The 27,916-nt window shown below is 47.6% G+C and overlaps 2 non-coding genes across 5 annotated transcripts; both read left to right on the top strand.

Annotated features, from left to right (window-relative positions):
- The first annotated feature begins 1,466 nt into the window (after positions 1–1,466).
- Positions 1,467–14,602, top strand: LOC105468398 (uncharacterized). 4 transcript variants are annotated; one of them, XR_011618083.1, is made up of 4 exons: positions 1,467–1,557; positions 1,754–1,953; positions 3,557–3,660; positions 5,844–6,995. It is a non-coding gene; the product is annotated as an uncharacterized protein (transcript). The 4 variants fall into 4 exon arrangements; XR_011618085.1 differs by lacking the exons at positions 1,467–1,557; positions 5,844–6,995 and adding an exon at positions 14,581–14,602 and having other exon boundaries at positions 1,640–1,953; XR_011618084.1 differs by lacking the exons at positions 1,467–1,557; positions 5,844–6,995 and adding an exon at positions 5,349–5,837 and having other exon boundaries at positions 1,640–1,953.
- Positions 6,390–6,521, top strand: LOC112424422 (small nucleolar RNA SNORA69). The gene has a single exon (XR_003015167.1). It is a non-coding gene; the product is annotated as a small nucleolar RNA SNORA69 (small nucleolar RNA).
- Positions 14,603–27,916: the final 13,314 nt, after the last annotated feature.

Here is a 27,916-nt window from a genome sequence, read left to right on the forward strand (position 1 = left end):
TTGCAGTGAGCCAAGATTGTGCTATTGCACTCCAGCCTGGGCAATAAAAGGAGACTCAGTCTTGGAAAAAAAAAGAAAAGAAAAGAAAAGAAAGAAATCTGTGCTATAGTAATATATGGGCTTCTTAACATAGTTCTACTTGTGAACTTAATAAGTAATATAATTTAAAGGAAGTGTGTGTAAATAATGTCTGGAGACATCTGCATCAACTGTAATGTAATATGAAGCCATCTATGATTTCTATTAGTGACCAAGTCACAAGTACTGCTAATGCCACTGTGGTCTGTTGCCTACATTCGTAAATAAAGAAAGCATTAAATTTCATTAAATTTGGTGGAAATAAAGTTGTATTTTCCCATTCAAGTTCATGGGATCCTCTGAATTCTATACATGGACTCTTGTGGACTCCAGGTTAAAAACCCTTTCTGGCCGGGCGCGGTGGCTCAAGCCTGTAATCCCAGTACTTTGGGAGGCCGAGACGGGCGGATCACGAGGTCAGGAGATCGAGAGACGATCCCGGCTAACATGGTGAAACCCCGTCTCTACTAAAAAATACAAAAAAAAAAAAAAAAATAGCCGGGCGAGGTGGCGGGCGCCTGTAGTCCCAGCTACTCGGGAGGCTGAGGCAGGAGAATGGCGTAAACCCGGGAGGCGGAGCTTGCAGTGAGCTGAGATCCGGCCACTGCACTCCAGCCTGGGTGACAGAGCAAGACTCCGTCTCAAAAAACAAACAAACAAACAAACAAACAAAAAAAAACCCTTTCTGTGATCCATTGGTGCAAAAATGCTTGAGGTGACTGCAAATATACGTGGAGGTTTTTGCTTTTATTTATTTACTTTTTCCTTTTTGAAATGGAGTTTTGCTCTTGTTGCCCAGGCTGGAGTGCAGTGGCGCTCGGCTCACTGCAACCTCCGCCTCCCGGGTTCAAGCAATTCTCCTGTCTCAGCCTCCCGAGTAGCTGAGATTACAGGCGCCGACCACCACGCCTGGTTAAATTTTTTGTATTTTTAGTAGAGACAGGGTTTCACCATGTTGGCCAGGCTGGTCTCCAACTCCTGACTTCAAGTAATCCGCCCGCCTAGGTCTCCCAAAGTGCTGGGATTACAAGCGTGAGCCACCACGCCCGGCTTATTTTTATATTTATTTTATTTATTCATCAAAAATGAAAGGTTTTTATTTTAAACGGGGAAAAGGATTAAAACGGGGAACACTAGCATCCCAAACGCATGTCATTAATTATTGTACAGCTTGCCAAAGGCGGGATACAATGTCAGGCTGGACTTCTTAGCAGCCAAGGAAGAGGTTCTGTCCCTAACTTTCTGAGTTGAAAACTTTGATTGGCAACCTTTCGCCTAGTCGAAAACCCCAAGTGTCTAGGCTTACATAAGCGTCCACGTGGTCCAACCCCCTCTAACTTCTCCTGCTTCCTCCGACACGGCTGTCCCTTCCCACACCTTCCAGCCAGGCCGGAATGACTCGTAGCCCTCCGGGAAAATGGCACTTGCTCTTCGCCTGCCCAGCTCCGATCCGGCGTTCCCAGTCCCAGGCGCCCGGAGGTGACGGTCGCTTCCCCTGCCCTCTCTTAGGGTTAGTCCCGCCCAATCGACTCCTTAGGTTTTCGGAAGGGCTTCTACTTTGGCATTTATCACGGGCTGTCTGCCTCACTTGCAAAGCAGGGTGCCCCTAGCACACTGCCGGGCCCCTCGGGGAACCCACTTAGGGAAGCGAAGCAAAGCGAATTGCATTTGGCAGGAACCAGCGCTCTTTCCCACGGCGCTATGGGAGCGCACCGGTGGGCACAGAAGGCACTAGGAAGAGGCGGTCGGCGAATAGCGTCACCTCCTAAGCTCCGCCCATCAGAAGCGCCTTCTAAGCTCGTTCTTCCGCCTGCTTCCCCCCTCTTTTCCTTTCTCCGCCATCGTGGTGTGTTCTTGCCTCCACTTCTCGCCATGGTAAGTCCATCGGTCCCCATCGGTCCCCATCGGCCCCCATCGGTCCCAGGGTGGCTTCCCAAACACCCGAGGCCGCTGCCACGAAATGCCTGGGCCGCGCGGGGCGTCGAGGCGCTGGTGCCTTTTACAGGCTTTTTCAAGAAAAGCTCCAGTTCGGCCACTGTTGTCTTCCTCGGCCTGGAGGGAAGCTAATGAACCAGCGAGCAACCTGGAGAGGGGCGGGCTGCGCTGCGGCCGCGGATTCAAGGGGACTCTTTCTTTGCCGGGCCGCTGCCGAGTCGGGCAGGGATTCCGGTTTCCCTTCGCTTGTAGCGAACTCTGGTTCTGGAGGCGAGGGTTGGGAGGTAGCCACCCCCGAAATCGTGACCTGACTGTGGGCTGCCCGTGGCACGCGCAACGTGGAGGGCAATCAGGAGGGTAATGTGGGCTACTGGTTTTCGAAAAGGGTTTAAGCTTGGCGTGGAGAAGCGAACCACATTTTTAGATCCCAGGACTTTTGTTTAGAGAACGTTTATTCAGAGACTTGAGCGTCACCCCGTGGAAGCGCCTAGAACAAGGGGTGTTTTGTGAACCGGTATGTCATTCTGGCCTTCTTAGTAAATAGCAGTAGCGAACTAGTCACTCTTTACTGGGAAATGTGAAATGTTGATTTACAGATGTGGAGGCGATAAGTACTGATATTTTGTCACTTGTCAAGTAATAGTTTATTACTTGACAAGATTTACAACTGCTACTGTGGGGGGGGGGGGGGCCGTGTAATCTTTGCCTTCTTTGTATTGGCTCCCATTATTATGCAAGGGTATGTTCTTTCAGGTTGGCCAGGCATTCAACCTGCATCCGTGCCCTTTTTGCGAGATTATTCTGTAGATTTGGGGGAGTATTGGGGTTGGCCTTAGATGACTGAAGTTCTTTATGAAAGCCAAAAGATGCAACTAGAATCTGAGACAGTCATCCTGGGAAAAGTGACATTTCATTTCTTTTTAAATTTAAAAGTTTATTTTTGTAGCAGTGAAAATTAGCAGTAGGGATAGAGTTACGATTAATACCGAAATGGTGAGTAGATCCTCTGAACGTCAGCAGGGACTTTCCCTAAGTCTTAATTACCCTCCCAATGACACTTGAAAAGTATGTACCCCTATTTTACAAAGTAGAGCACTGAGATTCGTTGACTTGCAAATGGTAGATGGTTCTGTTTGACTCAAAGCTGTGTTCTTCCCAGGAAGCCAAGTTCCCTCGCCATTCCCAGTGTGGTCGTCTGAGTCCTTGGGGGACCGCAGGGTAAACTGAAAGGTAGCCTCTGGCTGTGGAGCAGAGAGGACCTGGGTTTCAATTCTGGTTCTGCACATTGATGCTCTGATTTTGTGCATGTTTCTTAACCTCCTGATTCCACTTATTTAATTTGAACAATAGAAACTGTGGTATCTGCCTCCAGAGAAGTTGTGAGGGTCAGAGACTTGCTTGGTTTGATGGCTTAGCGTTGAGAAGATTTTGGGGCTGGGGTATGTGTTAAGCACTCAAATGTTGGTTTGAAGGAGTTCTTGACTTTGAATCATTCAGGCAGTCTCTAATATCAATGTCTAAATTGATTGCATTTTCTTCCCAGTCTTCTCACAAGACTTTCAGGATTAAGCGATTCCTGGCCAAGAAACAAAAGCAAAATCGTCCCATTCCCCAGTGGATTCGGATGAAAACTGGAAATAAAATAAGGTAAGACCTCCATCATACTGCTTGTATTTTGCTAAATGTAAGAGCCACTGTACCTGGCCAAGGTTACTTTTTGAGTATAAATACATGATTAAAATTGCTTGCAGTCCAATCCACCCTCTGACAGCATTCTCAAATTCCTTTCTAAAAACATGCCTCCTTTGTTTCTGCACTGCATCCAGGCCACAGCTGGGCTTATGGGCAGACAGTTTTCCAATACTTGTTAATTGCCTGGTTATCTTCAGTCTGAGCTAGGTCATAAGGTGGAAGGCTGCCTTATACACATCCTGGTGGAGAAGGCCCAGTCAGTGTTTTTAGGCTTTTTGTTTTTGTATTTTGTTTTTTTTCGAGATGGATGGAGTCTCGCTCTGTTTCCCAGGCTGGAATGCAGTGGCACAATCTTGACTCACTGCAACCTCTGCCTCCCAGGTTCAAGTGATTCTTCTGCCTCAGCCTTCGGAGTAGCTGGGACTATAGGCATGTACCCAGCTAAGTTTTGTGTTTTTAGTAGAGATGGGGTTTCACCATATTGGCCAGGCTGGTCTCGAACTCCTGAGCTCAAGTGATCTGCCCCTCTCGGCTTCCCAAAGTGTTGGGATTACAGGCATAAGCCATTGCGCCCGGCCTTTGTTTTTGTTTTTTGAGACAGGATCTTGTTATGTTTTACATGCTTCATTGACACTATCACTGCAGCCTCTACACCACCAGTTTCAAGTGACCCACCCGCCTCATCTCTCTGAGTAGCTGGGACTACAGGCACACGCCACCACACCTGGCTAATTTTTAAATTTTTTGTAGGGATGGGGTCTCTCTGTGTTGCCCAGGCTGGTCTTGAACTCCTGAGCTCAAGCAATCCTCCTGTCTCACCCTACCAAAGTGCAGAGATTATAGGCGTGAACCATCGCACCTAGCCCAGTTTTTTAGATGTTTCTCTTTTTTTTTTTTTTTTTTGAGACGGAGTCTCGCTGTGTCGCCCAGGCTGGAGTGCAGTGGCCGGATCTCAGCTCACTGCAAGCTCTGCCTCCCGGGTTTTTACGCCATTCTCCTGCCTCAGCCTCCCGAGTAGCCGGGACTACAGGCGCCCGCCACCTCGCCCGGCTAGTTTTTTGTATTTTTTAGTAGAGACGGGGTTTCACCGTGTTAGCCAGGATGGTCTCGAACTCCTGACCTCGTGATCCGCCCGTCTTGGCCTCCCAAAGTCCTGGGATTACAGGCTTGAGCCACCGCGCCCGGCCTAGATGTTTCTCTTTTCTAAAGAGAGACTAGAAAAGATTGGAAAACTGCCCTGAACTGCAGAAGTAGTTGATCTCAAAGGAAAAACATTACTAGAATTGCTATGAAGGACCTCCAAGGTCATCTAGCCTAACTCCAGGGAAAGCTAGGCCTGAAACTCAATGACTCGTGCATGGCTTTTTCAGCCTGTCGCTCTTTGGACCTGATGGTCCTTGAGACGGGTTTTGAAGGGAGGAAACATAAGTATCAAGAATCAGCAAGAGCTGCCCAAGGTTCAGCAGTTGCTCTCTCACCCAGGCTGAGTGCAGTGGTGCAACCCTCCCACCTCAGCCTCCTCCTGAGTAGCTGGGACTACAGGTGTTCACCACCATGCCTGGCTAATTTGTGTACCTGTTGTAGAGATGGGGTTTTGCCATGTTGCCCAGGCTAGTCAAAGCACTTTTTTTTTTTTGAGACAGAGTGTTGCTGTCATTGCCCAGGGTGGAGTACAGTGGTGTGATCTTGGCTCACCGCAACCTCCGCCTCCCGGGTTCAAGCAATTCTGCTGCCTCAGCCTCCCAAGTAGCTGGAATTACAGGTGCCTGCCACCACACTCGGCTAATTTTTGTATTTTTAGTAGAGACGGGGTTTCACCATCTTGGCCAGACTAGTCGGTCTTGAACTCCTGACTTCGTGACCCACCTGCCTCCCAGAGTGCTGGGATTACAGGCGTGAGCCACCGCGCTCAGCCAGAACTTGATTCGAGTTGTATGGCAAAGCTAGTGGGATTGGTTTGCTAAGAAGACTTAAAAGTGTGGCTTCTTAGGGCTAAAGTTGAGGGCCCATTTCCTTGGATCATTTAGCCAGTTAGATGTGAAAATTGCCACCCATTGTAATGTTATGGGCTAGTTAATTGCTTACCATTTGATTACTGGATACTAGACACTGTCCTTTATTGTTTGATACATCTACAGGAACGTCGGGTTTCTCTGTGTCCTGCCTGATGGTGGGACCTGCTTGTGAAGAATGAAAGAAGTATATATAAGCCAGGCACAGTGCCTCATACCTATAATCCAAGCACTTTGGGAGAGGCCAAGGCAGGAGGATTGCTTGAGGCCAGGAATTTGAGACCAGCCTGGGCAACATAGGGAGACACCCCCCACCCCCATCTCTACCGAAAAAAAAAAATTAGCTGGACTTGGTGGCACATGCTTGTAATCCTAACTATTTGGGAGGCTGAAGTGAGAGGATCACTTGAGCCCAGGAGTTCACAGGCTGCAGTGAGCTGTGATCCGGCCACTGCATTGCAGCCTGGACAACAGTGTGACCCTGTCTCAAAAAAAAGAAAAATGTATGTAACACTCAATGCCTAGTTCAATAAATAACTTGCTATTAAACTGTGGTCTCCTAGAATTGAGAAGGTATTTTGTACGTAAGATTATATACCTTTGACCCAGATAATTGACCTGATGGAATGATTTTCATTGTCTTAGCTATCTTCCAGTTTTAAAAATGTTTTGAAAGCAGGTTGCAATTACAGTGCTTCATTTTGTGGAAGTACTGCCATTATCCTGCTGAGAGAAAAGCCGTGTTAATCATTTTTGATTTTGCCTTTATGAGGGTAAAATCATGACAGATTGACATGGACAATTCAGGGATTGCTGTTTCCCTGTACTAGACGTGAATGGGGGAGTTGATTGATTGTAAAGATCACGCGAGGCCAGGTGCAGTGGCTCACGCCTGTAATCCCAACACTTTGGGAGACAGAAGCGGGTGGATCTCAAGGTCAGGAGTTTGAGACCAGCCTGGCCAACATGGTTAAACCCCGTCTCTACTAAAAATACCAAAATTAGCTGGGCGTGGTGCGGGGGGGAGGACTCCATCTCAAAAAAAAAGTATCATGGGGGAGCTTTTATGTGTTTGTGACCCATTATGAAGGGGTTCAGAATATGTGTGTACCTCCAGGTCCATTGAATCAAAAGTGGGTGCAGGTACACTTGGAGAGAGCGGGCTTCCCCACTGCTGTGATCCCAGTTAAGAGCCTAGCCTTGAATTATTTTGAGAGGATAAAACTTGACTTGGCTAGTTTTTAAACACATAGGGAATCTTTTTTTTTTTTTTTTTTTTTTTTTTTTTTTTTTTTTTTTTTTTGCTCTCCAGAAAGAACTCCAAACTTGTTAAAGGAGAGAAAAGTGGTACCCTTTGTATTTTGTGGTACCTAAAAGGTTGTGTGAATGGGAACGGCTAAATTGCTGTCGGACTGCCTTTGTAACTTGACATGTTTTTCTGTGTAGGTACAACTCCAAAAGGAGACACTGGAGAAGAACCAAGCTGGGTCTATAAGGAATTGCACATGAGATGGCACATATATTTGTGCTGTCTGAAGGTCACGATCACATTACCGTATCAAACTGAAAATGTCACCACTCTCTGGAGAGTTCGACGTATTTTCCTCTCTGAATCTATTATGAATGCGTTGGTTGGCTGGGTTCAGTAATAAATATGTGAGGCCTTTCATTTCAATTGCTGTTGTATTGTGGTTTGTCAAGTACTGAATTCTCCCTTCCCTGCCAAACCTAACAACAGTATCCAGTAGACCTTTCTGCAGTGATAGAAACGTTCTCTGGCTACCATATGCTTGAAGTGTGTTTAGTGTAAGGGACTGATTCTGCAAATTTTATTTTATTTTATATATATTTTGAGACGAGTCTGGCTCTGTTGCCTAGGCTGGAGTGCAGTGGTGCGATCTCGGTTCACTGCAACCTCCGCCTCCCGGGTTCACGCAGTTCTCCTGCCTCAGCCTCCTGAGTAGCTGGGATTACAGGTGCCCCACACCACGCCCGGCTAGTTTTTGTATTTTTAGTAGAGACAGGGTTTCACCATATTGGCCAGGCTGGTCTCAAATTCCTGACCTTCAGATCCACCTGCCTCAGCCTCCCAAAGTGCTGGGATTACAGGCGTGAGCCACCACGCCCGACCTCTCATGGTTTTTACAATCGATCACCTCCCCCATTCACGTCTAGTGCAGGGAAACAGCAATCCCAGAATTTTATTTTTAGTAGAGACGGGCTTTCACCATGTTGGCCAGGCTGGTCTCAACCTCCTGACCTCAGGTGATACACCACCTCTGCCTCTCAAAGTGCTGGGATTACAGGCATGAGCCACCGCCTGTTTTTGTACAGTCTGAACGATACAGTTCCTACATTTTTAAATAGTTAAGAATATTTTATGCCATCTGAAAATTGAAATAAAAATTTCTGTCCATGTAAAATGTTCTTGTTTCACAGCCATGTGCATAACTTACGTGTATAAATGCTCCCTTGTGCACAGAGATAATGTGGCCTGCAAAGCCTAAAATATTTACTACTTTGCTCTTTATGGAAAAAGATTGCCAACCCCTGTTCCTGCATTCAAGAGAGTTCACTTTTGTTTTTAAAAAAATCTAGGCTAATTGTTGACATTGTAACAGGTAATGCCATTGCCTGACTTATTGAAGAGCTATAGCTGAGTGAATGTACATGGAAATCTTGTGGGTTTGAGCTTTTACCGGGTTAGTGCAGCTTCTTTGGTACCCCTTGCAGTTTTCCTGGCTGACGAATCACCAGGGAATTATGTTTAACATCTCAAAGAACCAGTAGCAACTTCATATTTAGAGAGATGGTTAGCAAATTATTGGCCACCTTTGTGTCAGGCACTGTTCTAGGTACTTGGGATTCATTGGTTGATAGACAAATTATGTGGCATGTTAAGTGGTGACAACGAATAGGCCAATATACAAGCCTTAACAGATCTTTTCTGTAGAAAAGGTGAGAGGGAACAAAGCTCCCCCAATTACCAGTGGAATTAGGATTGAAACTGCAGCAACAAGGGAAAGAACAGGGTTTGGCTGTAACTCCCTGCCCAGTCGATAGGGGGCCTGTGCTGCCTGGACATAGCTGAGAAGGCAGGTGGCAGGAGATGTGGGCTGCTGCATAAAGTGTGCAAGTGATATAGGCGGGATTGCACAGCAAAGGATTCCTGCCTACAACCACACTAGGAGGTTCAGATGAAAACAATTCCGGCCGGGCACAGCGGCTCACGCCTGTGATCCCAGCACTTTGGGAGGCTGAGGCAGACGGATCACCTGAGGTCAGGAGTTCGAGACCAGCCTCGCCAACGTGGTGACGCCTCGTCTCTACTAAGTAAAGTACAAAAATTAGCCGGGCATGGTGGGCACGCGCCTGCAGTCCCAGCTACTCAGGAGGCTGAGGCAGGAGAATTGCTCAGACCCGGGAGGTGGAGGTTGCAGTGAGCCGAGATCACCCCACTGCACTGTAGCCTGGGCAACAGAGCAAGACTCTTGTCTCAAAAAAAAAAAAAAAGAAAAAAGCAATTCCTAAGTGCATGGCACTCACCAGAAGTGTGAAGAGTGAGCTCCAGAATACCAAGGAACTTAGGAGCTTTAAAGGATCTTTGGAATCTACCTCCTGAATCCCTAGACTGCAAATACTTTTTTCTTTTTTCTTTTTTTTTTTTTGAGACGGAGTCTCACTCCTGTTGCCCAGGCTGGAGTGCAGCGGCATGATCTGGGCTCACTGCAAGCTCCGCCTCCCGGGTTCACGCCATTCTCCTGCTTCAGCCTCCCAAGTAGTTGGGATTACAGGTGCCCACCACCATGCCTGGCTAATTTTTGTATTTTTTTTTTTTTTTTAGTAGAGATGGGGTTTCACCATGTTGGCCAGGCTGGTTTCGAACTCCTGACCTCAGGTAATCCGCCTGCCTTGGCCTCCCAAAGTGCTGGGATTACAGGTGTGAGCCACTGTGCCCGGCCTGACTGCAAATGTTTTCTCTTATTGCATCAGTGATGACTTCATATTCAAAGAAAGCTGCCACTGTGAACAGCAGTTGGTAAATATTAACATACTTAAAAATGTTACTCAAGGCCGAGTGCAGTGGTTTGCCTGTAATCCCAGCACTTTGAGGGGCCTAGGCAGGTAGATCGCTTGAGCCCAGGTATTCGAGACCAGCCTGCACAATATGGCAAAACAAAAAATTAGCCGGCCAGGGTGTAGCGCACCTGTAGTCCTAGCTACTTGGGAGGCTGAAGTGGGAGGATCACCTGAGCCTGGAAGGCCGAGGCTACAGTGAGCCGTGATCATGCCACTGCACTCCAGCCTGGGTGACAGAGTGAGACCCTGTCTCAAAATACTCAAGTCCAAAGGAGAAGGACTTGATAAAATTAACTGACAGTCACAAGACAGGGAAATTTCTAACCATTTCAGACCATTAGAAAGCAGTCTTGTGCTTCAGAGTAGGTTGGGTGTTTGCTAACAGAGCCCAAGGAGGTTAAGTGACAAGGCTAAGATCTAATTAATGGCATAGCTGGCTTTCTCTACAGACCTCGAATAGTTGGGATTACAGGCGCCCAACAGTTGCACCTGTACCCAACTACTCAGATAGGTAGGATTAGGATTTGGAGAAAAGGAAAATGATGTGGACAAGGGGTTAGCTGTGTGTGAGGGGTTTATTTGGAGCCTGGGAGTTGAAAGCTGTGGGGTCTGGATCCAGTGGCCCCTCGCTATCTTGTACAATTGCCAGTACCTGTTTCCCCATCTATGAAGGGAAATTGGATTAGATCAGTGCATCTTGAAGGGAGGAATGGGAACTTGCGATATATTTTAAGATTTCAAAAAGGTACTGAAATTAAGTAAAGAAGTGAAGCATTAGATGACAGGTTTTGAAAGACAGGAAGTCACCCCTGTGGTGACACTGCCCATCCCTTGACCTACTGAGAAGCAGGCAGCAGACTGGTGGTTGAGTTTGCTGCTGTCTGTGTATCACCAGACTATAGTCTGGATTCATCAAACCCTGCTCCCAGGCCAGGCGTGGTGGCTCATGCCTGTAATCCCAGCAGTTTGGGAAGTCGAGATGAGTGGATGATTTGAGGTCAGGAGTTGGAGACCAGCCTGGCCAACATGGTGAAACCCTGTCTCTAAATACAAAAAAACCCTGTCTCTAAAATACAAAAATTAGCCGGGCGTGGTGGTGCAGGCCTGTGTTCCCAGCTATTTGGGAGGCTGAGGCAGGAGAATCGCATGAACCCAAGAAATGCAGGCTGCAGTGAGCCGAGATCACGCCATTGCACTCCAGCCTGGGCCACAGAGTGAAACTCCATCTCAAAACAAAACAAAACCCTGCTCTCCACCACTCACCAGTTGTAAGCCCTCAGCATCCTCATCTGCGAAATGGAGTCTCCCTCAGAAGGTTGTGAGGATGAAATTTAATAATTCACCAAAGCACTTGGTTCAGTTGCCTGACTAGGAAAAGGAGATGAGGAGTAGGGAGTGAGCAGGAAGAAAGTTTTGGTGTCAGTCCCCAGCACAGATGCGCCATATGTTGGCACAGGGAGACGGAGGAGGTTGTGATGGGAGGCTGAGATAAAGTCAGGCAGAGCTGCCATGGAGTTGGTGCTCAACATCAGCTGCTAGATTGATGTCAGTTCTCTTCCAACTCTGGGGTTTTAATTTGGAGGGACAGAGTAACCCCTCAAGGTCTTGCAGTCAAGCCTAGGGTTGAATCCCAGCTTCATCACTGAACCAGTTGTGGGACTTTCCTCTCTTAGAAGACTTTTATATCCAGAGTCATACCTGACTACCTCAGGTTTGTAAGGATTGATTGATGTCTGTAAAAGATTAGTTCCAGGAGTGTATATTCAAGGTAAATTCAGTCTATGCTCCCAAGTAAAAAGGTTTTGTTTGTTTTGAGACAGAGTCTCGCTCTGTCGCCAGGCTGGAGTGCAGTGGCACGATCTCGGCTCACTGCAATCTCCGCCTCCCGGGTTCGAGTGATTCCTCTGCCTCAGCCTCCTGAGTAGCTGAGACTACAGGCACGCACCACCACACCTGGCTAATTGTTTTGTATTTTAGTAGAGACGGGGTTTCACCATCTTGGCCAGGATGGTCTTGGTTGGACTCCTGAACTCGTGATCCGCCTGTCTCAGCCTCCCAAAGTATTGGGATTACAGGCGTGAGCCACCGCGCCTGGCCTTGTTTGTTTTTTTAAGACAGAGTTTTGCTCTTGTTGCCCAGGCTGGAGTGCAATGGCCCGATCTCAGCTTACTGCAACCTCCGCCTCAGGGGTTCAAGCAATTCTCCTGCCTCAGCCTCGCAAGTAGCTGGGATTACAGGCCTGCACTACCATGCCCGGCTAATTTTTTTGTATTTTTAGTAGAGACGGGGTTTCACCATGTTGGCCAGGCTGGTCTCAAACTCCTGACCTCAAGTGATCCACCCGCCTCAGCCTTCTAAAGTGCTGGGATTACAGGTGTGAGCCACCATGCCTGGCTGTAGAAAGTTTTTAAGAAGAGAAAAGGATCAGTTCCACCAGATATTCTTCCATTTTACAGGTGAGAAAAAGGTAGGCTGGACATGGTGGTTCATGCCTGTAATCCCAGCAGTTTGGGAGGCCGAGGTGGGCGGATCGCCTGAGCTCAAAAGTTCGAGACCAGCCTGGGCAACATAGTGAAACCCCGTCTCTACTACAAATACAAAAAATTAGCTGGGCATGCTGGTGCGCAACTGTAATCCCAGCTACTCAGGAGGCTGAGGCAGGAGAAGCACTTGAACTGGGGAGGCAGAGGTAGCAGTAAGCCAAGATTGCACCACTGCACTCCAGGCTGGGCAACAAGACTGAAACTCCCCGTCAAAAAATATATAAATAAAAATAAGGCCGGGCACGGTGGCTCACGCCTGTAATCCCAGCACTTTGGGAGGGCAAGACGGGATGATCACCTGAGGTCAGGAGTTCGAGACTAGCTTGGCCAACATGGTGAAACCCCATCTCTACTAAAAATACAAAAAATTAGCCAGGCATGGTGGTGTGTGCCTGTAATCCCAGCTACTCGGGAGGCTGAGGCAAGAGAATTGCTTGAACCCAGGAGGCAGAGGTTGCAGTGAGCAAAGATCATGCCATTGCATTCCAGCCTGGGCAACAAGAGTGAAACTCTGTCTCAAAACAAATAAATTAATTAATTAAAGTAAAAAATATTGATAGTAGCGAGGCTGAGAAACCCTGGTCTAGCAGCACTGCAGCCAGCCACAGTGACCCTTTATTAATTTTTTAAGACAAGGTCTTGCTCTGTTGCCCAGGCTGAAGGACCCTTTATTTATTTTTTTAGGCAAGATCTTGGACTGTTGCCCAGGCTGAAGTGCAGTGGCATGATCATGGTTCACTGCAGTCTCAACCTCCCAAGCTCAAGTGATCCTCCCACCTCAGCGTCCTGAGTAGCAGGGACTACAGGCATGTGCCACCATGCCTAGCTAATTTTTATAAAAAATTATTGTAGAGGCCGGGCGCGGTGGCTCAAGCCTGTAATCCCAGCACTTTGGGAGGCTGAGGCGGGCGGATCACAAGGTCAGGAGATCGAGACCACAGTGAAACCCCGTCTCTACTAAAAATACAAAAAAAAAAATTAGCCGGGCGCGGTGGCGGGCGCCTGTAGTCCCAGCTACTCAGGAGGCTGAGGCAGGAGAATGGCGGGAACCCGGGAGGCGGAGCTTGCAGTGAGCCGAGATCGCGCCACTGCACTCCAGCCTGGGCAACAGCGTGAGACTCCGTCTCCAAAAAAAAAAAAAAAAAAAAAAAATTATTGTAGAGACGGGGTTTGGCTCTGTTGTCCAGGCTGGTCTTGAACTCCTGGGCTTAAGTGATCCTCTTTCCTCTGTCTCCCAAAGAGCTGGGGTTACAGGCGTGAGCCACCATACCCAGCAGTGGCACAATCTCAGTTCACTGCAACCTCCACCTCCCAGATTCAGGCAATTCTCCTGCCTCAGCTTCCAAAGTAGCTGGGATTACAGGCTCGCACCACCACGCTCAGCCAATTTTTGTATTTGTAGTAGAGACGGGGTTTCACCATGTTGGCCAAGCTGGTCTCGAACTCCTGACCTCAGGTGATTCACCAACCTTGGCCTCCCAAAGTGCTAGGATTACAGGCATAAGCCACCGTGCCCGGCCACCTGGCTATATTTTTAATGTTTTTGAAATATAACATTCATAAAGAAGAGTGCACTTTTTTTTTTTTTTTTGACAGAGTCTTGCTCTGTCGTCCAGGCTGGAGTGCAGTGGCGCAACCTCGGCTCACTGCAGCCTCTGCCTCCTGGGTTCAAGCGATTCTCCTGCCTCAGCCTCCCGAGTAGCTGGGATTACAAGTGCCCACTACCATGCCTGGCTAATTTTTGTATTTTCAGTAGAGACAGGGTTTCGCCATGTTGGCCAGGCTGGTCTCCAACTCCTGACCTCAGGTGATCCGACTGCCTCGGCCTCCCAAACTGCTGGGATTACAGGCATGAGCCACCATGCCTGGCAGAAGAGTGCACTTATATGCGTAGATAGCTTGATGAATTTTCACGGGGTGAATCCAGTCGTGTCACCAGCACCCAGATCAAGAAACAAAACATGATCAGCATCCTAGATGCTCCTCCTTGAGCTACCTTTAGTCACTGTCACCCCCCCAAGTGTAACCACTGTCCTAGCATCTAACAGCATACCTTAGTTCTGCCTGTATTTGTGTTATTTATGAATGGAATAATGAACTTGGCCCTTCTGTATCTTGCTTCTTTTGCTCACTATCACATAACATTGATCCATATTGTTGCACGCAATTGTAGATAATTCTGTATCATGTTCCAGTGTGTGAATCCCCCCTGATTTATTTTTCCACTTTCCTGTTGGCAGGCATTTGGACAATTTCCAGTTTGGGGACTTTATGAATAGTACTGCTGTGAACATTCGTGTACATATCTTTTGTCCAACATGTGTACACATTTCATTACAGGTGATTTGGTTTTCATTCTGTGCTTCTCAGGATATATAAACATAACGAAAATGTGTGTCATAATGAGACGAAAGCTAATTAAAACTTCCACAATGAGCATGTATTTACAATCAGGCGAGATTAGGCAAATTCAGGGTGGCATGACCACAGACTGTACTTATAATCAGAAAAAGATTTCTTTAAGAACAGGAAAATTGGCCGGGCGCAGTGGCTCAAGCCTGTAATCCCAGCACTTTGGGAGGCCGAGACGGGCGGATCACGAGGTCAGGAGATCGAGACCATCCTGGCTAACACCGTGAAACCCCGTCTCTACTAAAAAAAAAAAATACAAAAAAACTAGCCGGGCGATGTGGCGGGCGCCTGTAGTCCCAGCTACTCGGGAGGCTGAGGCAGGAGAATGGCGTGAACCCAGGAGGCGGAGCTTGCAGTGAGCTGAGATCCGGCCACTGCACTCCAGCCTGGGCGACAGAGCGAGACTCCGTCTCAAAAAAAAAAAAAAAAAAAAAAAAAAAAGAACAGGAAAATTAGTGGAAGTTGAACAATGAGAACACATGGACGCAGGGAGGGGAACATCACGCATCGGGGCCTGTTGGGGGATGGGAGGCCAGGGGAGGGATAGCATTAGGAGAAATACCTAATGTAGATGACGGGTTGGTGGGTGCAGCAAACCACCATGGCACATGTATACCTATGTAACAAACCTGCACGTTCTGCACATGTATCCCAGAACTTAAAAGTATTAAAAAAAAAAAAAAAAGAACAGAAACATGTCTTTACTTTTTTTTTTTTTTTAGATAGATCTTGCTCTGTTGCCCAGGCTGAAGTGACGTGGCGAGATTTCGGCTCACTGCGGTCTTGACCTCCTGGGCTCAAGCGATCCTCCCACCTCAGCCTCCCAAGTAGCTGGGACCACAGGTGCATGCCGCCACACCCAGCTAATTTTTGTATTTTTAGTAGAGACAGGGTTTCACCATGTTGGCCAGGCTGGTCTCAAACTCCTGGCCTCAAATGATCTGCCCACCTCAGCCTCCCAAAGTGCTGGGACTACAGGCGTGAGCCACTGTGCCCGGCCATCTTTTTTTTTTTTTTTTTTTTTAAAGAGGGCAATTGAACACAAGGCTTCAAAGATGTCTCTCATGAAATCCAAGGGCAGGAGGCAGCCAGGCTTCCAGAAGAACCAGAACCAGGGCCTTGAAAGCCACTGAGGGCCGGGCGCGGTGGCTCAAGCCTGTAATCCCAGCACTTTGGGAGGCCGAGACGGGCGGATCACGAGGTCAGGAGATCGAGACCATCCTGGCTAACACGGTGAAACCCCGCCTCTACTAAAAAATACAAAAAAACTAGCCGGGCGAGGTGGCGGGCACCTGTAGTCCCAGCTACTCGGGAGGCTGAGGCCGGAGAATGGCGTGAACCCGGGAGGCGGAGCTTGCAGTGAGCTGAGATCCGGCCACTGCACTCCAGCCTGGGCTACAGAGCGAGACTCCGTCTCAAAAAAAAAAAAAAAAAAAAAAAAAAAAGAAAGCCACTGAGAAGTCAGGCAGGCTGCTCTCGCTCTCTGGGCCTCAGTCTTCTACTCAGCTTCTTTCTGTGTGTTTGTCTCACTCTTGTTCTTGGCCGACCTGCCTCCTCTGCTTCTCTGAACACAAGGCAAAAGATGGCCTCCTCTCTGTCCTCAGGTCAGGCCACCAGTGGAAATGGATGGTAATCGCTGAATCCCAACAGCAAGATCATGAGAGGGAGAGGCCAGTTGGCTCAACTTGGGTCATGAATCCAGTCAAGAGTCAGTAACTATGGACCAGGCGCGGTGGCTCACGCCTGTAATCCCAGCACTTTGGGAGGCCGAGGCAGGTGGATCACCTGAGGTCAGGAGTTCAAGACCAGCCCTGCCAACAAGGTGAAACCCAGTCTCTACTAAAAATACAAAAATTAGCCAGGCACGGTGGTGTGTGCCTGTAGTCCCAGCTATTCAGGAGGCTGAGGTGGGAGAATCGCTTGAACCCAGGAGGTGGAGGTTGCCAGTGAGCCGAGATCGTGCAGCTGCACTCCAGCCTGGGCAACAAAGCGAGACTCCATCTCAACAAAAAAAGAGTCAATAACTGTGGCTGAGAGGACAGGGTTATGCATAGGCTTGACTGCCCTGTGAGTGAGCTGGTGCCCGGAGAAAGCAGTATGGGCTTAGCAGATATCCCCAAGAGCACCTACTCCAAGGGAACTCTGAACGAGAGACCTGTGTGTGTGCTAGTCCTGGCGGCGTTGCCTCAAGTAATCCCTTACCTCTCTGGGATTTTGTCTTCATCTGTTTGCTCCTGTTCTCTTGGTGCTTCCTACAGTACTGTATGTTGATTTTTATTTAAGTTTGCTTTTCTGTGGGTAAATTTTCAGGGGCTCCCAAGAATACTAAGACCTGGGAAAGATGGCATATCAAACAAACAAAGGATAATTCTGAAAGAAATTCGACAAGCTTATGAATTGTGGGATTTGAAAAAAGACATACCCTTTGGACCCAAGACCAAATTCTTGGGTTTGGGCTGCAGGCCAGTTAGCAGTCCAAGCTGGAATAAAATATTACCTCTCTCCGGAAACTCGGGATAAGATGTTACCTCTCTCCGGAGACTCGGGATGACTCCCACTTTCTTATCTGAAGCCGCTAGTTTCAGAGGAAGTCTTTGTAACTGCCTTATGCCTTACAGCCTGGCACCTGTCTCTGAGTATTCTCTGAGACACATATATTGATGTATTCCAAACAGCACAGGGTAGAGGCAACTTTTTCTATTGTTAGTAATTCATTATCGCAGTTACGATTTAAAATATTTAAAAATAGGCCAGGCGCGGTGGCTCGTGCCTGTAATCCCAGCACTTTGGGAGGCTGAGGCAGGCATATCACGAGGTTAAGACAGCGAGACCATCCTGGCCAACATGGTGAAACCCCGTCTCTACTAAAAATACAAAAAATAGCCGGGCGTGTTGGCACACACCTGTAGTCCCAGCTACTCGGGAGGCTGAGGCAGGAGAATGGCCTGAATCCGGGAGGCGGAGGTTAGAGCGAGCCGAGGTGGCGCCACTGCACTCCAGCCTGCCAACAGAGCGAGACTCCATCTCAAAAAAAATAATAATAATAAAAAATAAAAATAAAGAAAATATTTAAAAATAAAGTAACCATAGGAAAAGTGGGTGCAGGCTATACAGGAACTCTCTGATATTCTTGCAACTTTTCTGTAAATCTAAAACTATTCTAAAATATAACTTTATGACTTTATTTTGGAAGACCGAGGCAGGAGGATCACTTGAGCCCACCAGGAACTTGAGACCAGCCTGGGAAACATAGTGAGGCCCCATCTCTACAAAAAAAAAAAAAAAAAAAAATGCTTTTAATGAGCCAGGTGTGGTGTCACACACCTGTAGTCCTTCTACTTGGGAGGCTGAGGTGGGAGGATCGCCTGAGCCCAGGAGTTTGAGGCTGCAATGAGCTAGGATTATGCCACTGCACCCAGGCTGGGTGACAGAGTAAGACCCTGTCTCAAAATAAATGAATGAATATTCATTTATGAAAATAACCAAGCAAGCACCTATACCTGAAGTGAAATTGATGAAATATGCATTTTAAAGTGTGGTACTCAAGGAGGAATGCTGATGGGACACTGAGTTCCTGGTTTATTTACAAATCACCAAAAGTTGATGAACTCCACTGATGATGTCTGCATCATAAACACTTACTTTAAATTGTGTCTACGTAGGTCGGTTCCGCATAGATTGATGGAGAAAATGTCTTCCTATTTGCAGGATGTCTTGTCTTAGCAAAACCCTTCATGTAGGTGCTTTGGTTAACTGCATGGGGGCAGCAGAGTGACATGGAGCACTCACAAAGCTATGGAGCTGACCAGGCCTAAGTTCACATCAAATACATACCTCTCACTTACTAGTTGGGCGACTTTATTTTCATTTATTTATTTCTTTATTTATTTTGAGACAGAGTTTTACTCTTATTGCCCAGGCTGGAGTACAATGGCGCGACCTCAGCTCACCCCACAACCTCCACCTCCCGGGTTCAAGTGATTCTACTGCCTCAGTCTCCTGAGTAGCTGGGATTACAGGCATGTGCCACCATGCCTGGCTAATTTTGTATTTTTTGGTAGAGACGGGGTTTCTCCATGTTGGTCAGGCTGGTCTCAAACTCCCGACCTCAGGTGATCCGCCCACCTCGGCCTCCCAAAGTGTTGGGATTACAGGTGTGAGCCACCACGCCCAGCCTAGGCAACTTTCGAGGTGTTACTTAACCTCCCTGAGCATGTGTAAAATGGGATAGATATTGTGCTATAACTTGCTTTGGCAATTAAATGAGATGGTGTGTTAAAATTGCCTGGCCTATTGTATGATAGCAATCTTTAAGAGTGTCTGGTATAGGCCCAGCACAGTGGCTGATGCCTGTAATCCCAGCACCTCGGGAGGCCAAGATGGGAGAATCACTTGAGCCCAGGAGTTGGAGACCAGCCTGGGCAACACAGTGAGACCCCATCTCTATTTTTAAAAAATATATATAAAATAGAAAAAAAAGAGTTTCTGATATAAACCTATAACTGATATTTTTTTCTTCCCTCCCTGCCTCCCTCCTTTCTTTCCTTCCTTTCTTTCTTCCTTCTTTCCTTCCTTCCCTTCCTCTCTCCCTCCCTTCTTTTTTACTTTTGACATATTTGGGGAGGGAGTAGATAGTTTCTGTTCTGGCAGGCAGTTAACAGAAAGTTCACACTGGTGTAGATATGTAGGCCCAAACTGAAAACTGAAAATGGATGAATAATAAATACATTGCTGTAAGACTCCTTGAAATACAAGTCTCAGCTGGGCTGAAATGCAAGCCCAGCACTATTCTTGGGAAAGGGTGAAGGGTCCCAAGAAGACAAGGATATTCATCTCCTAATAGGAGCATTCAAGAATAAATTTCATTCATTTAACACGTATTTACAGAACACCTACATGTGCCAAACAGTGTACTGGCTGCTGGGGATGCAGTGGTGAATAGGCTAGGCAAGGACACTGCCCTTAGGATCTCACAATCTATTCCAGTGGCTACAACACACACACACACACACACACACACACACACACACACAATCCTGCAATCCTGCAAGTTTCTTGATGTGCAATGCAAACTTATATTTTTATTTTATCCCATTTCATTGAAAAAATGGATTTCATGCCCCACTAATAGGTTGCTTGTTTAGTTTGAAAGGCATAGATCCAGTCGAGAAAATAAATACATAGACAATTAATTATCATACATTGTTACAAGCACAATGATAGAGAAGTATTCACAGAGGCCAAGGAAAATATTCTGAACTTACATATTTTAAATAAAAATAGTCTGATAAGGCTGATGCCAAAACAATCTGTGTTCGTAGTGTGAAGTGCATATTTATATTTTATTTTATTAATTAATTTATTTATTTATTTATTTATTTATTTTTGAGACAGAGTATCGCTCTGTTGCCCAGGCTGGCGTGCACTGGTGAGATCTCAGCTCACTGCAACTTCCGCCTCCCAGGTTCAAGCGATTCTCGTGCCTCAGCCTCCCAAGTAGCTGGGACTACAGGCGTGTGCCACCACACCCTGCTAATTTTTGTATTTTTAGTAGGGATGAGGTTTTACCATGTTGCCCAGGCTGGTCTCAAACTCCTAACCTCAAGTGATCCACCCACCTCGGCCTCCCAAAGTGCTGGGATTACAGGCATGAGCCACCTTGCCCGACCACATTTATACATTTTTATCACCAAAGTGACATTCATATGCTTGCAATATGCATACACATATATTTAGTATGTAATTTGGGAATCACAGAATGATGACACTTTATACAAACAGAACTTTGTGCTTCAAAAGACAGCATTTCACTGCCGTTTTGAAGAATGCTAGAGATAGTATGTGTTCCTGTTATCTATTGCTGTGTAACAAACTATCCCAAAACCTAGTGGCCTAAAAAGAGCATTTTGTTTCCATTCCCAGGTTGGGAAGCAATTTGTTTCCATTCTCAGGAAGTTGGGAAGACCTTGGCTTGTTACTTTTTTTCTGATCTAGTGGGGGTAGCCTGGGCTGGAGGATTCACTTCCAAGATACCTTTTCCACTCACATGCTGGGTGCCCTAGTGCTCCTTGGCCTTTCACTCCCTCTCCTTACATGGCATCTCATCCTACAGGGCCGCTTTATGTGGCTTGGCCTTCTCACAGCATGATGCTCTTGGGGTAGATGACTGCTTATGTGGTGACTGGCCTGATCATGTGTTCCAAGAGACAGGAACTGGAAGCTGCCAGTCTCTTAAGACCTGGGCCCTGGCCGGGCGCGGTGGCTCAAGCCTGTAATCCCAGCACTTTGGGAGGCCGAGGCGGGTGGATCACGAGGTCAGGAGATCAAGACCATCCTGGCTAACATGGTGAAACCCCGTCTCCACTAAAAATACAAAAAACTAGCCGGGCGTGGTGGCGGGCGCCTGTAGTCCCAGCTACTCGGAGGCTGAGGCAGGAGAATGGCGTGAACCTGGGAGGCGGAGCTTGCAGTGAGCCGAGATCGCGCCACTGCACTCCAGCCTGGGTGACACAGCGCGAGACTCCGTCTCAAAAAAAAAAAAAAAAAAAAAAAAAAGACCTGGGCCCTGAAACTGGCAGCACCAGGATCAGCTTCCTGGGGGTGGTCGTGCAGTTGCACAGGGCTCTGCGCTTAGCTTGATACTCTGATTTTGCGATCTTGAAATTTCTTCTTTTTTTTTTTTTTTGAGATGGAGCCTCATTGTGTCGCTCAGGCTGGAGAGCAATGGTGCCATCTCGGCTCACTGCAACCTCCGCCTCCTGGGTTCAAGCTATTCTCCTGCCTCAGCTTCCCAAGTAGCTGGGATTACAGATGCATACCACTATGTCCGGCTAATTTTTTGTATTTTTAGTAGAGACAGGATTTCACCATGTTGGCCAGGCTGGTCTCAAACTCCTGACCTCAAGTGATCCACCCGCCTCGGCCTCCCAAAGTGCTGGGATTATAGGCGTGAGCCACCACGCCCGGTCTTTCTTGAAATTCTTAATTTCTTTTTTTTTTTTTTTTTTTTTTTTTTGAGACGGAGTCTTGCTCTGTAGCCCGGGCTGGAGTGCAGTGGCCGGATCTCAGCTCACTGCAAGCTCCGCCTCCCGGGTTTAGGCCATTCTCCTGCCTCAGCCTCCTGAGTAGCTGGGACTACAGGCGCCCGCCACCTCGCCCGGCTAGTTTTTTGTATTTTTAGTAGAGACGGGGTTTCACGGTGTTAGCCAGGATGGTCTCGATCTCCTGACCTAGTGATCCGCCCGTCTCGGCCTCCCAAAGTGCTGGGATTACAGGCTTGAGCCACCGCGCCCGGCCGAAATTCTTAATTTCTTAAAAGGGGTCTCACATTTTCAGTTTGGGCTCCACAAATTACGTAGCTGGTCCCACCCAGACTGGGTTATCTCTTTTCCTATACTTTTTTGGTCTAAGCAGGTCCAGAACCCATCCAGATTCAAGGGAAAGTGTGATAGAGGCCACCTCTCAATGGGAAGAGTATCAAAGGACTCGTGGTCATCTTTAATCCATCACAGCATGGTATGGGATAGGAGAAAGAGCACTGGAATCAAGAAGTCTGAGGCTTAGTCCCAGTTTTACAGCTATAACTAGCCTGCCACTAACAAGCCACCACAGCTTTGGGGACCTGTTTACTTCCGTTTGAAATGAGGAAGTTGGACTTGATCGCTAACCTCTAAAATCATGAACCTATAATGCCACATTTGTAACTGTCTAATGTACGTCTAACATGGTGTTCATTAGAAAAACTGTTTCCAGGCCGGGGGCGGTGGCTCAGGCCTGTAATCCCAGCACTTTGGAAGACCGAGGTGGGTGGATCGCTTGAGGTCAGGAGTTGGAGACCAGCCTGATCAACATGGTGAAACCCCGTCTCTACTAAAATTATAAAACTTAGCCAGGCATGGTGGCAGGCGCCTGTAATCCCAGCTACTTGGGAGGCTGAGGCAGAAGAATCGCTTGAACCCAGGAAATAGAGGTTGCAGTGAGCTGAGATCACTCCACCGCATTCTAGCCTGGTGACAAAGTGAGACTCTGTCTCAAAAAAAAAAGGAAAGAAAAAAGAAAAATTGTTTCCACAGGGTTCTCCAGAGGAAGAAGGGCATGGGAAAACGGAAGGCAAATGAATACAAAAAACACAACTATTAGTTAAATCAGAAAGCCTGCGGATCTAAATTCAAGGTCAGCTGCCTCCAACTCCCACTTGTTCATTCTCAAACACCCGTTTCAGACTATAAGGCAGATACACAGTGTTGGCTACTGGGTGCTGGGTGCTGGGCTGCAGCAGTGAACCACATCCACAGGCCCACATCTTCTTGGACTCCCAGCCTACAGGGAGGCAGATGACAGTGCAGACAGCTCCTAGTGCGGAGGGCCGTGGCAAGGAAGGCACTAGGGTCTTGGGAACCTGTCCCGAACACAGGAGGGGCTGAGGAAGAGCAAGCTGAGCCCTGGAGGCCCACAAGGAGTTAGGTTTTGTGGCTGAGGCTGCCGGGTGGAACGTTCATGTCCTATGCAGAGGAAACAGACTGTGAAAAGGCCCAGTCAAGAGAAAGCTGGGAGATCGGGAACTGAAAGTTACTGCATGGCAGGAGTGTAGAAAGGGGATGTATTCATGGGTGAGGAAAGAGGATGCGAACAGGAAGTAGTGATGAGGAATGAGGCTGGAGAGGTAAGCAGATGCCAGATCACGAGGAGCCTCTTAAGTATTGAGTGAGAGCTTCAATTCTATCCTGAGGTCAAGAGAAACATTAAAGAGTTCAAAGGTAAACAGTGGCCTATCAGGTTTGGGTTTAAGAAATCGTCAAGATTAGTAGGCTGGGCGTGGTAGCTCATGCCAGTAATCCCAGCACTTTGGGAGGCTGAGGCAGGCAGATCACCTGAGGTCAGGAGTTCAAGACCAGCCTGGCCAACATGGTGAAACCCCATCTCTACTAAAAACACAAAAATTAGCTGGGCTTGGTGGCACATGCCCGTAATCCCAGCTATTCAGGAGGCTGAGGCAAGAGAATCACTTGAACCTGGGAGGCGGAGGTTGCAGTGAGCCAAGATCCTGCCACTGCACTGCAGCCTGGGTGACAGAGCAATACGAAAGACAGAGGAGTCAACGCGGGTAGCTGGATCACAGGTATGTACCACCACGCCCAGCTAATTTTTGTATCATTAGTAGAGACGGGGTTTCGCCACGTTGGCCAAGCTGGTCTCGAACTCCTGACCTCAGGTGATCCCCCCGCCTTGACCTCCCAAAGTCCTGGGATTACAGGTGTGAGCCACCACACCCTTTCTGGAAGCAATTGCTCTGGGATGATGGAGGCAGAAAGTTAAAGACTGAAGAAAAGGTAAGGAAATTGAAATGATGTGGTGAGGAGACCTCTCAGTAGACAGGCTTTACTGTGAAGAGAAGAGGCACAAGTTTGAGCCAGAAGGTTAGGGAAGACTTGTGCTCTTTTATCACCCAAAGTGACACTCCTATTAATGACTTACTAAATGTCTGTTGTACATGGACACATATAGGGAAACAACACACACTGGGGCTTATCAGAGAGTGGAGGGTGGGAGGAGGGAGAGGATCAGGAAAAATAAATAATGGGGGCCAGGCACAGTGGTTCACATCTGCAATCCCAGCACTTTGGGAGGCCGAGGCAGGGAGATCACTGGAGGTCAGCTGTTCGAGACCAGCCTGGCCAACATGGTGAAACCCCATCTCCACTAAAAATACAAAAATTAGCCGGGAATAGTTCCAGCTACTCGGGGAGGCTGAGGCAGGAGAATCACTTGAACCTGGGAGGCGGAGGTTGCAGTTGAGCTGAGATAGAGCCACTGCACTCCAGCCTGGGTGACAGAACAAGACTCCGTCTCTAAATAAATAATGGGTAATAGGCTTAATACCTGAGTGATGAAATAATCTGTACAACAAACCCCCATGACACGTTTACCTGTGTAACAAACCCACACATGTACACCTGAACTTAAAAGTTAAAATAGGCCAGACACGGTGGCTCATGCCTGTAATCCCAGCACTTTCAGAGGCCGAGGCGGGTGGATCATGAGGTCAACAGATTGAGACCACCCTGGTCAAATGGTGAAATGTGTCTTTACTAAAAATACAAAAATTAGCTGGGCGTAGTGGCACACGCCTGTAGCCCCGTGTGTCCAGAATTTATTCCTTCTGGTGGGTTCTTGGTCTTGCTGACTTCAAGAATGAAGCCGCAGACCCTCCGGTGAGTGTTACAGCTCTTAAAGATGGTGTGTCCCAGAGTTTGTTCCTTCAGATGTTCAGCTGTGTCCAGTTTCTTCCTTCCAGTGGGTTCGTGGTCTTGCTGACTTCAGGAATGAAGCCACAGACCCTTATGGTGAGCGTTACAGCTCATAAAGGTAGTGTGGACCCAAAGAGTGAGCAGCAGCAAGATTTATTGTGAAGAGTGAAGGAACAAAGCTCCCACTGCACAGAAGAGGACCCCAGCGGGTTGTTGCTGCTGGCGCCAGTGGCCAGCTTTTATTCCCTTATTTGGCCCCACCCACATCCTGCTGATTGGTCCATTTTACAGAGTGTTGATTGGTCCGTTTTTACAGAGTGCTGACTGGTGCATTTACAAACCTTTAGCTAGACACAGAGTGCTAACTGGTGCGTTTACAAACTTTTAGCTAGACACAGAGTGCTGATTGGTACATTTACAAACCCTTAGCTAGACAGAAAAGTTCTGCAAATCCCCACTCCACCCGGGAAGTCCAGCTGGCTTCACCTCACACTAGCTACTGGGGAGGCTGAGGCAGGAGAATCGCTTGAACCCTGGAGGCGGAGGTTGCTGGGAGCCAAGCTGAGATCACACCACTACACTCCAGCCTGGCAACAGAGCGAGACTCCATCTCAAAAAAAAAAAAAAAAAAAAAGATACAGGAGAAGACGATTGATGTCAGTAAACCCTGAGAGGAGAGGGGGTTGAGAGCATGAGCGATATCCTGAAAGAGGACAGGCATGCTCCTTTGTCAGAACGAAGGGAAGGAGGGAAGATGGGGAGTCTTGGTGTGGAATATTTGTTATGTTGGCTGGGGTTAGGGGGCATTCCTATAGATGAATAGGGCCAGGAGATGAAGGACTCCTTTGATTCTCTTCAGAGGATTTCAGGTTTAGCTCTGGCTCCAGTTTATGACTTTATCTGAAAACAGTATCTAACATATTTAATATTTGGTGGGCACTTACTAAGTTGCTGCTTTTACTTCCCTGAGTGAAGAACAAGGTACCTTTGCTGATTGCAATTATGTCTGTCTTAGTCCATTTTTGTGTTGCTATAAAGAAATACTTGTAGGCCAGGCGTGGTGACTCACGCCTGTAATGCCAGCACTTTGGGAGTCCGAGGCGGGTGGATCACTTGAGGTCAGGAATTCGAGACCAGCCTGGCCAACATGGTGAAACCCCGTCTCTACTAAAAATACAAAAATTAGCCAGGCATGGTGGTGCAAGCCTGAAATCCCAGCTACTCGGGAGGCTGAGGCAGGAGAATCCCTTGAACCCGGGAGGCAGAGGTTGCAGTGAGCTGAGATCACACCACTGCACTCCATCCTGGCAACAGAGCAAGACTCTGTCTCAAAAATTAATAAATACTTGGGGGGCCAGGCACAGTGGCTCATGCCTGCAATCCCAGCACTTTGGGAGGCCAAGGGAAGAGGATTGCTTGAGCCCAGGAGTTCGTGACCAGGCTGGGCAATATAGGGAGACAATGTTTCTATTTAAAAAAAAAAAAAAAATTTTTTTTTGAAAGAAATATCTCATCTTTGGCCACATTTAAAAAAAAGAAAAGAAAAGAAAAGAAAGAAAGAATTGGGGGAAAAGAAATACGTGAGGCTAGATAACTTACAAAGGAAAGAGGTTTATTTAGCTCATGGTTCTGCAGGCTGTACAAGAAGCACGGCACCAGTATCTGCTTCTGGTGAAGGCCTCAGGCTGCTTCCAGTCATGGTGGAAGGCACAGGGGAACAGGCATCACATGGTGATAGAGGAAGGAAGATAGAAAGGAGGGAGGTGTCAGGTTTTTTTTCAACAATCAGTTCTCAGCCGGCCACAGTGGCTCACGCTTGTGAGGTGGGTGGATCACCTGAGGTCAGGAGTTCGAGACCAGCCTGACCAACATGGTGATACCCTGTCTCTACTGAAAATACAGAAATTAGCCAGGCATGGTGACACGTGCCTGTAATCCTAGCTACTCAGGGGGCTGAGGCAGGAGGATCGCTTGAACCCAGGAAGCGGAGGTTGCAGTGAGCCGAGATTTTGCCACTGCCCTCCAACCTGGGTGACAGAGCGAGACTCCGTCTCAAAAAGAAAAAAAACAAAACAAAACAAAAATCAGTTCTCACAGGGACTAATAGAGTGAGAACTCACCCTTTACTGTAAAGATGGCACCAAGTCCTTGGTGAGGGGTTCACCCCGATGACCCAGAAACCTCCTTTTAGGCCCCACCTCCAACATTGTGAGTCAAATTTCAACATGAGGTTTAGAGGGGACAAATATCCAAACTCTATCATTCTGCTCCTGGCCCCCCAAATCTTATGTCCTTCTCTCATGCAAAATACAATCATCCCCCCGAATAGTTCCCAAGTCCAGCATTAACTCCAAAAGTCCGAAGTCTCATCTGAGACTCAGGACAAGTTCCTTCCCACTGTGAGCCTGTAAAATCAAAAAATCAGGCTGGGCGCAGTGGCTCACGCCTGTAATCTCAGCACTTTGGGAGTCCGAGGCGGGTGAATCACCTGAGGTCGGGAGTTCAAGACCAGCCTGGCCAACATGGTGAAACTCCGTCTCTACTAAAAATACAAAAATTAGCTGGGCATTGTGGCGCGTGCCTGTTATCCCAGCCACTGGGGAAGCAGAGGCAGGAGAATCGCTTGAACCCGGGAGACGCAGGTTGCAGTGAGCTGAGATCGCGCCACTGCACTCCAGCCTGGGCGACAGGGTGAGGCTCCATCTCAAAAAAAAATAAAAAAATCAAAATCAAGGTATTTACTTCTGAGACACAGTGGTAGAACAGACATTGGGTAAATACTCCCATTCCAAAAGGGAAATATCCCCAAAAGCAAGGGCTAACAGACCCCACACAAGTTCAAAACACAGTAGGGCAGACATAAGTCTTTTTTTTTTTTTTTTTTTTTTTTGAGACAAGGTCTTGCTCTGTCACTCAG

The sequence above is a fragment of the Macaca nemestrina genome, chromosome X (assembly GCF_043159975.1).
Source record: "Macaca nemestrina isolate mMacNem1 chromosome X, mMacNem.hap1, whole genome shotgun sequence".
Classification (NCBI taxonomy): domain Eukaryota; kingdom Metazoa; phylum Chordata; class Mammalia; order Primates; family Cercopithecidae; genus Macaca; species Macaca nemestrina.